Source organism: Mastomys coucha, unplaced genomic scaffold (genome assembly GCF_008632895.1).
Source record: "Mastomys coucha isolate ucsf_1 unplaced genomic scaffold, UCSF_Mcou_1 pScaffold8, whole genome shotgun sequence".
Lineage (NCBI taxonomy): Eukaryota > Metazoa > Chordata > Mammalia > Rodentia > Muridae > Mastomys > Mastomys coucha.
The window spans coordinates 68,343,560-68,355,037 of NW_022196914.1; the positions used below are offsets into that span (position 1 = coordinate 68,343,560).

Below are 11,478 nucleotides of genomic sequence, written 5' to 3' on the forward strand. Positions count from 1 at the left end.
GATCACCTGGGAGTGTGGCTTTCTCTGTGTGTTGTGGGACTGGCTGCAGAGCTTGTGCCCAAGGTCTGGTCAGCGAAATGAGTTTCTTAAATACCCAGTCTTGGCCAAACCTGGTGGTGCACACTTTTAATCCCAGCACTCAGGAGGCTGAGACAGGTAGATCCCTGAATTTTAGGCCAGCCTGATCTGCAGAACTCATTCCAGGACAGTCAGGACTACACAGAGAGACCCAGCTTTGTATCTTTTTAAAAATATGCTTGTTTTAAAATAAATGCTTTGAAAAAATGCTAGAGTACAATCTTCTGGGGCAGGGTAAATGCTCGGCTGGTGAAGCACTTGCTCAGTTTAGCATGTGGACCTGAATTTGGAGCTCCTGAACTCACAAAAACAAATAACAAACAAACAAACAAACACAGACCCAGCAATGTGTGTCTGTAAATCCCATTGCTGGAGAGGTAAAGGCAAATGGAGTCCTGGAGCTCACAGGCTAGCCAGTCTCACTGAATCTGTAAGATCTTTTAATAATAATAATAATAATAATAATAGTAATAATAATAGTGTGGAGCACAGTTGAGGAGGAAGACACCTGACTTCTTCATCTTCCTGATTCCATATGCATGCGCACACAAGCATCTGCCCAAGACTGTGTACATACCCACAGGACCATAGAATTAAATGCTACATGCCAAAAATACAAACAATAAAAAAATAAAGAAAAGAACAAGGGCTGGAGATGGCTCAGCAGTTAAGATCACTGGCTGTTCTTCCAGAGGACCAGGGTTCAATTCCCAGAAACCACACTAATAACTATCTTTGACTCCAGTTCCAGGGGACTTTATACCTTCTCCTCACCTCTGCAGACACCAGACATGTACATGGTACACATACATACATGCAGATGAAACACCTATACACATTAATTAATTAGTTAATTAATTAATTGGTTGGTTAATGGAAAGGATGAAAAAGAACACATAACCAGTTCAAACTATGGGGTCTCAAAGTCCAATTTGGTAGAGCTATTTTCTGACACACTTTTCATGAGTAAAGACACACACGGTCTTAGAGGAAGACACAAAGATGGGGGTATAACTCAGTTCTTGGCATGTGTAAGACCTAGACTTCTATCTCTAGTACAAAAACTGCAGACTTCCATTGGCTGGATAGTAGCTACAATCTCAGCTACTTAGAGGCTGTGGTAGGAAGTATCACTTGAGGACAGGAGTTCAAGGCCAGTCTGTCCCCAAAAGAAGATAAATAAATAACAAGGAAAAGATAAAGGCATGAGCCACTGCAACATTCTTTACATTTTAAAATGTATCAAACACCCCAGGGGAACCCTTAACAAGTTATCTAGAGTTGCAGTCTTCCTTTGACAAAAGCAGAAGTCTCCTTGGCAGAAGCTTTCCCCAAATGGTCCCACAAAGGCACTGATGGGAAACTCAGAGTTGGCAGTGCACCAGCCATGCAGTGATTTCTTAGTGTTTACCACGTGCCTGGGACCATGGTGGGAGCATGTACGATTCTAGGAGGGTGTAAGCTTTGTCTGAAATTTCAGGCTTGGAGAGGAGTCAGAACTAAAGAGGAAGTTCATTACAGGACAATGGCTGCTGGGATAAAGTACAGGTTCTCTGGGCTGTGAGAAGAACATCCAGCTGCAGGTGGGGTGTGTGGGGAAGGCATGGACCACACCAGAGGCGCAAGAGAAAGCGAGTTTAGGCTGTGACTTGAAGGATGGGTAGAAGTCACGCAGATGAGAAGAGACGCTGCAGACCATGGGAGTTGAGGAAAAGTAAGAACCTAAGGTGTTAAAAATGTAAAGGATGGGCCTGAATCTTGGGACACAGCAATGCAAGATTTCACAACCATGTTAAGATATTTAGGAGAAAGCCCGGAAGCACGGGACTCGCCCGCAAAGCCGGTGAAGGAACAGAGAAATTGGTGGCTGGAACCCAGGAGAGCAAGCTGGGGGCATAGATTCAAATGTCAAGCAGAAGGTCAGCTGTGTGCAAATAAGGCTGGGGGAGATGAGAGGGGTAACTCCCAGGTCTGGCTCTGTGAGCCATCCACTGAAAGAGAGAACATGGCACAGGGCAGGGTTGACAGGGTTTGGGCATGCTGAGGTTGAGGTACACAAAAAATAGATGGTTAGTTAGCTAGGAAGTCTAGACTCAGGTATGGACACCATAGCTAAAGCTAGCTAAACAAGTGGATGAGAGTGTTCCATAAGAGGTGCACAGGCGCAGAAGAGGGTACCAAGTGGTCTTAACCCAATGTGGTCTACCCTCCCAAGTTCCTATGGCAGCAGTCAATTTGGCAGCTGTGTCAGGAGACAGTGGAGCATGAGATCCTCTTTCACAGACAACAGCACTGACCCCAGACCTGATTTTTACTTCCTAATAAAGAAAAGTAGCCAATTGAAATGACCTCGAGTTAGTGACTGTTAAAAGTAGCTTATGTGTGTATATACATTATGTATATGAATTGTGTAGTTGGAATCCAGCAAGAATGAATCATACTGATTTATAAATAACAAACCACAGAGGAATAAAAAATAGACTGAATCTATCAAGCATGGATGAAAGGTACAATTCCATCACCCACCACCCAAGAATAATGGCACATAGTATTTTGTGTTGAGGTATATGCTTCTTGAAAGTCCATGTGTGTGTGTGTGTGTGTGTGTGTGTGTGTGTGTGTGTGTGTGTGTGTAGTAAGAGTATTAGTAGTAGTAGTAGTTGTTGTTGTTGCTGCTGCTGCTGTTGTGTGCTCCATTCTTTAGGGAGGGTATATGTGTATTGTAGCCAGTCAGAAATGAAAAGGGGAAGAAAAAGGAATGTACATCCAAGTTAGAGTGAATTTATATGGTAACTTCTCAGTCAATGGACACTAACCTTCTCAGGGAGCTTCACTCACAATTATAGCAACTAAAAAAAGAGGTGACTCCCTCCAGGTAGAAAATTCCCATTTCTGGCTAGCATGGGTCAAAGGTTGTCTTGTCCCACAATTCCCCTTTCCTCTGCCAGTTGTCCCCATCTATGCTCCTTGCACTTCAAGTTTTGTAGCTATGTGGTCCCATTGAAATCATGTCTTGAGGGAAAAGGGCATTTGGCTTCTTTGGAGACAGGCTCCATTAGGAATCCTGGCTCTCTCACTTACAAACTGGGTGGTACAGTCCAATTACTTGGCCTTTCTGAGTCTCAGTGTTCACCTTTGAAGTAAGGAGGATGCAACCCAAGGTGCATGCTTTCCAAGAGGTCTGTGAGGATGCGCTACAAAGGGATGAAACTGCCTGGATTCCAATTTTCCCCCAGTGCCTTCCCAGATGTATGATTTCCTGTTCATAACTAATTTACATGTGTGTTATCTGTGCTTCCACACTTGTAAATAATAATAATAATAGAACACTATAGGGTCATGGGACAATAATGCCAGATGTAGTCTTTTAAAATTAAAGGAGTTGCTTGGAGTATCCCTAGCAGATAAGTAGCATACATGAGTGCTTAGTAATTGCTGCTATTATCATAAGCCACCACGCATACAGTGTCCAAGATATGTCAAGAGGGTCTTTCTGTCAGTGTTTACAGTCAGTGGTGTGAAATCTGTAAGTGGTTATGTTTTGACAAACCTTCAATTCTTTAAGCTAAATTCCAAGAAGAAACAAATTTCTAATTTTTAAGTGCTTTGTTAAAAGGGAACAAATTATCATCAAGTACAGACATCTGAAGTATATCTGAAGTATACATTTAATTCTATTTAACTTTGCTTCTAGGTGATCTGAAGAACAGGACACTCTGATGAGTCTGTCAGTCAAAGGGAAGGAAGCTGATTTATCTAATTAAGAGATAGCTTTACTCACAGGATAAAAAGGCACGATAACTGTACACAGCTTTTGTCAACAGACAGTATGTATGTCACCTATGCTGTTACTCACTATCTGGGTACACTGTGAGGAGTCCTTGGCCTCACTAGGCACCACAGTGTTCCCAAGCAGATTGGCACTTCTGTAACAACCTCTGTGTTTGGCATCTCCAGCACTCCTCATTTGGAATCTTAACCCCTGCCCCCAATCAATCACCTATTGTAAAATGTTTAATTGCTCCTGTGTGTGTGTGTGCATGTACACAGTGTGTGTAAAATGAGTGTGTCATGTGTATGCAATACATGTGTACAGTATGTGTGTCCAATGTGTAGAAGACAGTATGTATGTGACAATATGTGCATACAATACTGGTATACACATTGTGTGCAATGAGTATACACAGTGTGCACCGCATGTATGTATACAATGTGTATGTGTGCCATGTATGTATGCATGTATATACATGTGTGAGAACATGTGCACAGTGTGGGAAGGCACATGCTTGCATGGAGGTCAGAGGACAGCTTTGTAAAGTTAGTTCTCTCCTTTTACCTTTACATGGATTCTAGGGGCCAAACCCCAGTCATTAGGCTTGGGCAGCAAGTGTCTTGGCTCACAGAACTCTCTCACCGGCCTAGAAAGAACTGTTCTTTGTCTCTGTCTCTGTCTCTGTCTCTGTCTCTGTCTCTGTCTCTGTCTCTGTCTCTGCCTCTCTCTCTCTCTCTCTCTCTCTCTCTCTCTCTCTCTCTCTCTCTCTCTCTCTCTCTCTCTCTCTCTCTCTTTCTCAATCTCTCTCTCCTTCCTTCCATCCCTCCCTCCCTCCTTCCTTTCTTCCTTCTTTCCTTCCTTCCTTCCTTTCTTTCATAAAGAGGTTTTGACAAATGTTTAGCATCCTAGTGAAGCACAAATACCAAGACCTTGAGGTGTGAGTGTGTGTGTGTGTGTGTGTGTGTGTACAATCATGAATGTAGCTGCTAAAAGGTTGATGTTCAGCTTCTTCCTCAGTTGCTCTCCCCCTGTCTCTTGTCTCCCCAGTGCTGGGAATAGAGTTATGCTACTGAGCCTACCTTTTAAAGTGTGTGCTAGGGATCTGAACTACAGTCTCCATGTTTAGGAGGCAGAAATCATCAGGACTCTCTCCCTGGCCCTTGAAGATCCTTTATTCTAAAAACTTTGGCTAAATTCACCCACTGTAGCAAATGACAGTTCCTCTTAAGCCCTCCTCTGCCAGATCAGCACATTTATAACAATTAAGTTCCTTCCGATTTCCAGAACATGAAAAACATGAAAAGCAAATGTCTTTGAATGGATGGAATACTATTATAATTCTCTGCAATCTACATTTTATCCAAAGGAGCATAGGTTGGTGTGTGCAACATAAATGCACTCTCCTTTTGGCTTTACATTTGAGAGATGAGTTGTAATAGGGGACATGGACTTGAAGTGAGAAGCCTTGCTATTTCTCTAATGCATACATCATTTCAAAACGAATGATCCTTCCTTGTTGATAACTATCACTCCAACAGTACCTCTCTGCCTGCCCCCATCTCCTCTACAATGCCCATCCTGTGCTAGGCATTGTGGCATGTACATTTTCTCTTTTAGTCTTTATATTTAAAAATCTTTTGAAATCATAGTTTACCTTTTTGTAAAAAAAAAAAAAAAAAAAAAAAAAAAAAATGAAACGGTCTCATTGATAATTAACCATCTGTGTGGAGGCTCATGAATTTGAACCCAAACTCTAGGGGCGCCAGCTTTAGAATCTTCCATCTATGCGCAATAACTTTTTCTTTAATTGTACCATCTTAAACATATTTCATGATCCTGGAACACAAATAATGACTTTAAGAGTCTGTTCACACACACACACACACACACACACACACTTGTAAGGGAATTCTATTTCACTGAAGTTGTGTAAAGCAAAGACTATTGGAAGAAAGGTCATGTTGAATTAGTAGAAAGTATGAAATTTCATTTCTGTGTCATTTTTGTTGAAATAGGGCATTGATTTTGGCCTGCATCATCTTGATCCAGTCTCCCAAGTGCTACAGTTATAAGTACTAGCACCATACCTGGCTTGAAAGTATGGAATTTAGGCTCATAATATGATAGATATTTTTTTTTCTACCTTATGTGTAGATTTCAAAATGGCTTCCCACCTACTCTTTCATTTTGTGCTTTCTACAAACCCTCGAACTAAGCAGAATTGGTATTATCAATCTACTTCTACAGGTAAGAAAAATAGGGGCTGATAAAGTTAAGTGCCTTGCCAACGGTCATAGAGCTATTTTGTGGCAAGCCCACACTTCCATACTCTGCAGGGTGACCTAACAAATTCCTGCTGAATTACCAGATAATTACTGGATAAGAATAATATGTATTCTTATATTAATTATTCATATATAAGGGGTTGCCTGAAGTGCTCTAAGATGTATTTCAAGCATTCCCCTTAGAATCTCATTTACTTTATTCTTCTGCACTCTTTAGCCAGACAGCATTTGCTAAATGAAGGAAAATTTCTGCCCAGATCCCAATCAGGTTATTATAAATTCCAAATTAATAGGGTCTAAATAAATAAGAGCTTATTATGGAGCTAAAAGCTGATAATGCTATTTGTTTCTGATATCTTTTTTCATTTGCTTCAGCCATGGTTGGCGAATTTATCTGCTGCGTTTCCCTGCTTATTTCCTCATTAGAGAGACAGGGCAGGAAAGGCATATAAGGAGAAACATACCCATGTGTGAATAATATTAATATCATAAAATTACAGAATGGGGAAGAGAGGCATCTTTTTGGTAATTTTTCATAATGTTTAGTAACAGCAATTTGCAGTAATAAGATAACTAATCTCAACTTCTCCTGGGTATATGTGGTATTTACCCATTTAGGCTTTAGTTACATTTTTTTATTACTCCATTCGTTAAATTATTTAAACTCACAAGGCAACCTCTAACTTATTAATGGTAAGGTAGGATTCTGAAATGTGAGTCACACAAATAATTGTTTCCTTTTTTTAATCTATATGTTTTAAAGGAGCAACACACACCTCAAAGGGGTATCACTGGGGTTTATGGAGAATATGAAGCCTGACATTATCTACCCTCAAGGACAGGTAACCACCCAGCCTGAACCCTAAGGATGGAAGACTTCCACAAAATAAACCTTCTATAAAAATAATGGAGATGGAGATTTGGTTTTCCTGGTTGTGAGTTTCCTTATGCTTTTAGAAAGTCTTAAGGGATGGAAAAGGAGGGACAGGCAGGTTGAAAGTCCAAAAGGCTTGGAGCTCTCTGAGATGCTTCTTCCATGATTAAAAAATGATCATTTTGTTGTTGTTGTTGGCCAAGTGCAGGGAATAAACACTCTTGGCTTCTCTCTTCTGTTCTGTCTTTTTTTCTCTAATCTACAAACAGGCCACAAAGGGCCCTCTGTGCCTCCTCTCCTCACAGGCATTTCTCATTCAGACTCCTTCCTGTTTAGCGTTCTGTTTCTTACTTCCAGTTGGTTCTTCGCTTTCCTGTTCAAGCTCGGGTTTGTTTGTTTTTGGGTTTCTCACATTTTCCTATTTTTGAATTGTTTCTCTCGGTAAGACAACCTCTCTGTCTCGCTCCTTTTTCGTGCCTCTCCCTGTCTGCTACATACCTGGTGTTATTCATCATCCCGGTTTCTATTTATGCCTTCCTCCTTGGCTCTTATGTCTTTATCGCTGGCCCCTTATTTCCTCTCCTCTTGTTCCCATCTCGATGCCCTCTGACCAAACATCCTCTCCTAGAGCCTGCTGAAGAAACACTCAGGGGAGAAGTCTGCAGTAGAGAGAACAGGCTGAAAGGATGGAGGTGGAAATGTGGGCCTTAAGGGCGCTTCCTTATGCCAGCGACTTCCCCATGCCCTGCGCCTGCAGCCGCTGACTGACCCATCCCGGCAAGGAAGGGAGCCACACAAAAGGAAGGAAGAAGGAGGAAATAAAGGCTCAGCGACACTGTTCTTTAAAAGTCACCCAGTCAGCACTTGTCAGACAAATCTTTTCAAAGCAGGCAGTATTAAAGCATTGGAGCCTCTTGGTCAGCTTCCTCCCTGCTTGACTCTCAGACTGGAGGGAAGTGTAACCTGCTGTTTTCTCCACTTAACCCTGGGCCACCCTTCCACCCTGCTATGCAGGAAGGGTGCGGGGCACCTCCCAAGAAACTTCCCATTCCTATGGCTTGGCTCTTACCTAGGCCTCGTCCTTGGGCAGTGTTGGTTTGAAAACGACTTCCAAAGATGTTTATAACTACCTTGGGCTTTTTAGGCCCACCTCCTTGGCATTCCGATTGTACCAGAGAGGGAACGATCCGTTGACAGTTAACAATGTGGACACTTGGCTTCTCTCTCACCCTTGGGAGTAGGGGGAGGCACCATTCTAAGTTTTTAAAAGCCGGGCGAACAAGCCCTCTCAGTCATGGCGAGACACCAAACACTGTGACCTTTCTGCCTGGCCCTCCCCACACCTGGGGCGGGGGGGGGGGAGGGTTGCTGGTTGGACAGCTTCTGAAGCATTACTGGGGGACATCAGGGACGAGGAGCGTTCTCTCGCCACTTGGCTTGTTAATGCCCAGGACTGATGACGGAGCTGACCCCATTTCTCCTTTCTTTCAGGCCAGGTGGCCGTTTGTTGATTTTGAAACCGAGTCTCAGGGAAAACACCTTAGCTCTTCAAACTCTTCAAAACAATAATAAATAGGAGTTCTTCTTTGCATTCGCATATTTTGACAAAAGAAGACTCTGGAGGATGAGGTTTAAAAAAAAAAAACAAGGGGAATCACCCCAAGTTTGCAACAGTTTTCGAGGCCCCTCCATGATGTCAGTTCCCCTCCCCTCCCCTTCTGCTTGGCCTGGGCTACTCCCTAGACAAAAGGGAGCAGAGCTGGGTCTCAGGACTAAAGAATGACAACAAAAGCCCAGGCCCCAGGCCTTTGTCTCATTCAGCACAAATCAAGGTCGGGTCTGTGGGAGCTGTGCACCCGCACCAGCCTCCCCCGCAGCTCCCTCAACCTTCCCTGTCCCCTCCCCCATCCTCCCTCCGCCCAGCGCCCCCCCAGCCCTCCCTCCAGCCCAGCCCCGCCCCTACCCCAGTTCCCCTCCCCACCTGGCAGTAGGAACTTCTTTCCAGCACAGAGACATCCAGGCCAGCTTCTAGCCTCTCAGCTAGGATTATTATCACAAGGGTGGGCACTTCTTGGTCCTCCTTTACAACATCTGCAGATTTGGTTTCTATTTCCTGCACCACCCCCAGCAAAAAAAAAAAAAAGCAACAACAAAAAAATCATGGCTAGATGGCCCTGCTTGGGTTTTACCAGTTCTGTCTGTTGGTGAGGCCTTTGAGTCCTGGCTCAGCCTGGCTCCAGGGCTCAGGACTTCCCAGCCCTGTTGAGTCACTGACTTTGTCACCAGCTGGTTAGAACTGGAGCGCTGTGGGTACAGGGCACTGTGTTTATCTCTGGCACAAACTAGTGTCTAATTTTAAAGGGGTCCAGCCTGGCTTATGCCTTGCCCCAGCCTGAAGGATTTAACTGACTCTCCACTTTCTACAGGAAGGCAACTACCAACAGGTCCTGTGTTCTCAGAAGAAAGAAAGAAAGAAAGAAAGAAAGAAAGAAAGAAAGAAAGAAAGAAAGAAAGAAAGAAAGAAAGAGAGAGAGAGAAAGAAAGAAGGAAAGGAATCAGGGAGGGAGAAAGCAAGGGAGGGAGGGATGGAAGGAAAAAAGCAAAGGAACAAAATCTGTCACAACTAAAAAGCCATGAGTTCCTACTATTACACCACAATAAACAGATTTACTCTTACTATATTTTCTGACTATTGCTACACTTCAGGGCATTAATGTCCTGGAGCGTCCATAACAAAGTTTCACAGACTGGGTGCATGCTTATTTAATAAAACAAGAGCGTTGTTCCACAGGGGAGGTACTTCAAGCTGTGCCCCCTCCTAAGGCTGCAGAAAGACCTGTTTTCAACCTCTTCAGCTCCTGCTTGCCTCAGGCCTTCCTGCCTTAGAGATGCAGGGATCCAGTTTTCTTCTCCACAGGGCCTCCTCCCTGTGTCTGCCCTGTCTCAGAGAGGTTCTACATTCCCCTCTCATAGACTCGCCTGGCAGACTGAGTTAGGACCCACCCTAAATACCCCCATTTCAACTTGTTTATATCATCTATAAAGGCCTTATTTTTCAAATAAAAATCCTGTTTGAGGTATGAGACTTAAACCTTACCCTATCGTTCTGGGAGACTCAACTCAGCTAGAAACAGCAGCCTACCTTAATTTTTTTTTCCAGTGTACTAAGAAAGAAGACATCTTCTCTCTGTTCTGTGGCTCTGCAAGTGGGTAGGATGTTCTAAACTATATGGATGCCGACATTCAAACAAATGGTGAAGGAGAACTTTGCGATTGGATAGAGCAACCTTTCAAAACTTCTGCTTTTGTACTTCCTTCCTACATCCAGGTTCAAATCTCTTCCAGTTTCTCTGAACCAAGCAGAAATGCGATTTGTACTTTAATCTGAGGGGTTTTTTTTCTTTTTTTTTCCCCTTGGCAACCATCTCATTTGGCACTGGGACACATCTGAGCTGCCTTTTGCTTTCTTATGTAATACTGTCTCTCACCTGTAACAAAACTTTACCCCACCTCCCTTGTTGTGGTGTTTAGGGATTGGATTTAGGGATTGGGCCTTATGCGTGCTAGACAAACACTCTACCCCTGGGGTACAGCCCCTTTGCCTTATCACTAATGGAAGTTGGGGAAGTACTGGAAAATATGTCAACACAGATAACATTGGTTGCCCAAGAGTCATTCACACCCATTATTGTACAGTCATGTGTAAGACTTAAAGTGATATTTAAGTGTTTTTGAAAATCCTGAGTTGAAAAGACCGAATGTTAGGTTTGGTTGTCATAGCATCTTCCAAATAATATCAGAGCACATTAGGGTTAATGAACATCTGGGGTTCTCCTCATTTTCTAGGCGATATTCATGACAAACCCACAATCCAAGCCTTACCCTCCAGGGCTTCCAGATTGGTTAATCATCATTCATTTCCCCAGTAGCACTCGGGTCCCACAGCTTGTAGCCTCCCCAGTGAGCTCAGCAGACAGGATGAGAAGATGAGAAAAACAAGGAGGGTCAAAGAGCAGGGAAAGCCCACAAGTGGTCCCTGGGAGGACCGGCACCACCAGGGCGTCTGTCTTCTGCCAGGCCTCCTTGTAGGTTAGCTGGCTGCCAGCTCTTAGCACAAATCCCAGGTGTAGTAAAATGTGATTTCATTTACAGGTTAGGCTAGTTTTGAGAGTCTGTTTTGAACATTCTGTTTTGGATTTTATTTCCAGTTTTTCTAGTTGGGTAAGAGTAGGGTAGATAAGTTGGATCTGAGGTGAGATTCCTCACCCATCCACCTGGTGACTACAAAGGCTTCAGTGCAGGTGGGATTTAAAAGGGAAAAAAGAAGGGGAGCTGAGAGGAACCAGGTGAGGGGCCGGAGCCAGAGTCTTGTCTTGGCATAGACTAGACAGAAGGATTTGTGCACAAGGGACTAGGAGGACTCGATGGGTTTATTTTTCCTCCCACTTTTCTTTCCAGTTTGAAAAAAA

The 11,478-nt window shown here is 43.5% G+C and overlaps 1 long non-coding RNA gene across 2 annotated transcripts in view; it reads right to left on the reverse strand.

Moving 5' to 3' along the window:
- LOC116083628 overlaps positions 1 to 8,646 on the reverse strand; it is a 58,449-nt gene extending 49,803 nt beyond the window's left edge. For both annotated transcript variants that reach the window (XR_004115814.1, XR_004115815.1), the window contains exon 1: positions 8,079 to 8,646. This is a non-coding gene — a long non-coding RNA (uncharacterized LOC116083628). The remainder of the gene's footprint in view (positions 1 to 8,078) is intronic.
- Between the last annotated feature and the right edge of the window lie 2,832 nt (positions 8,647 to 11,478).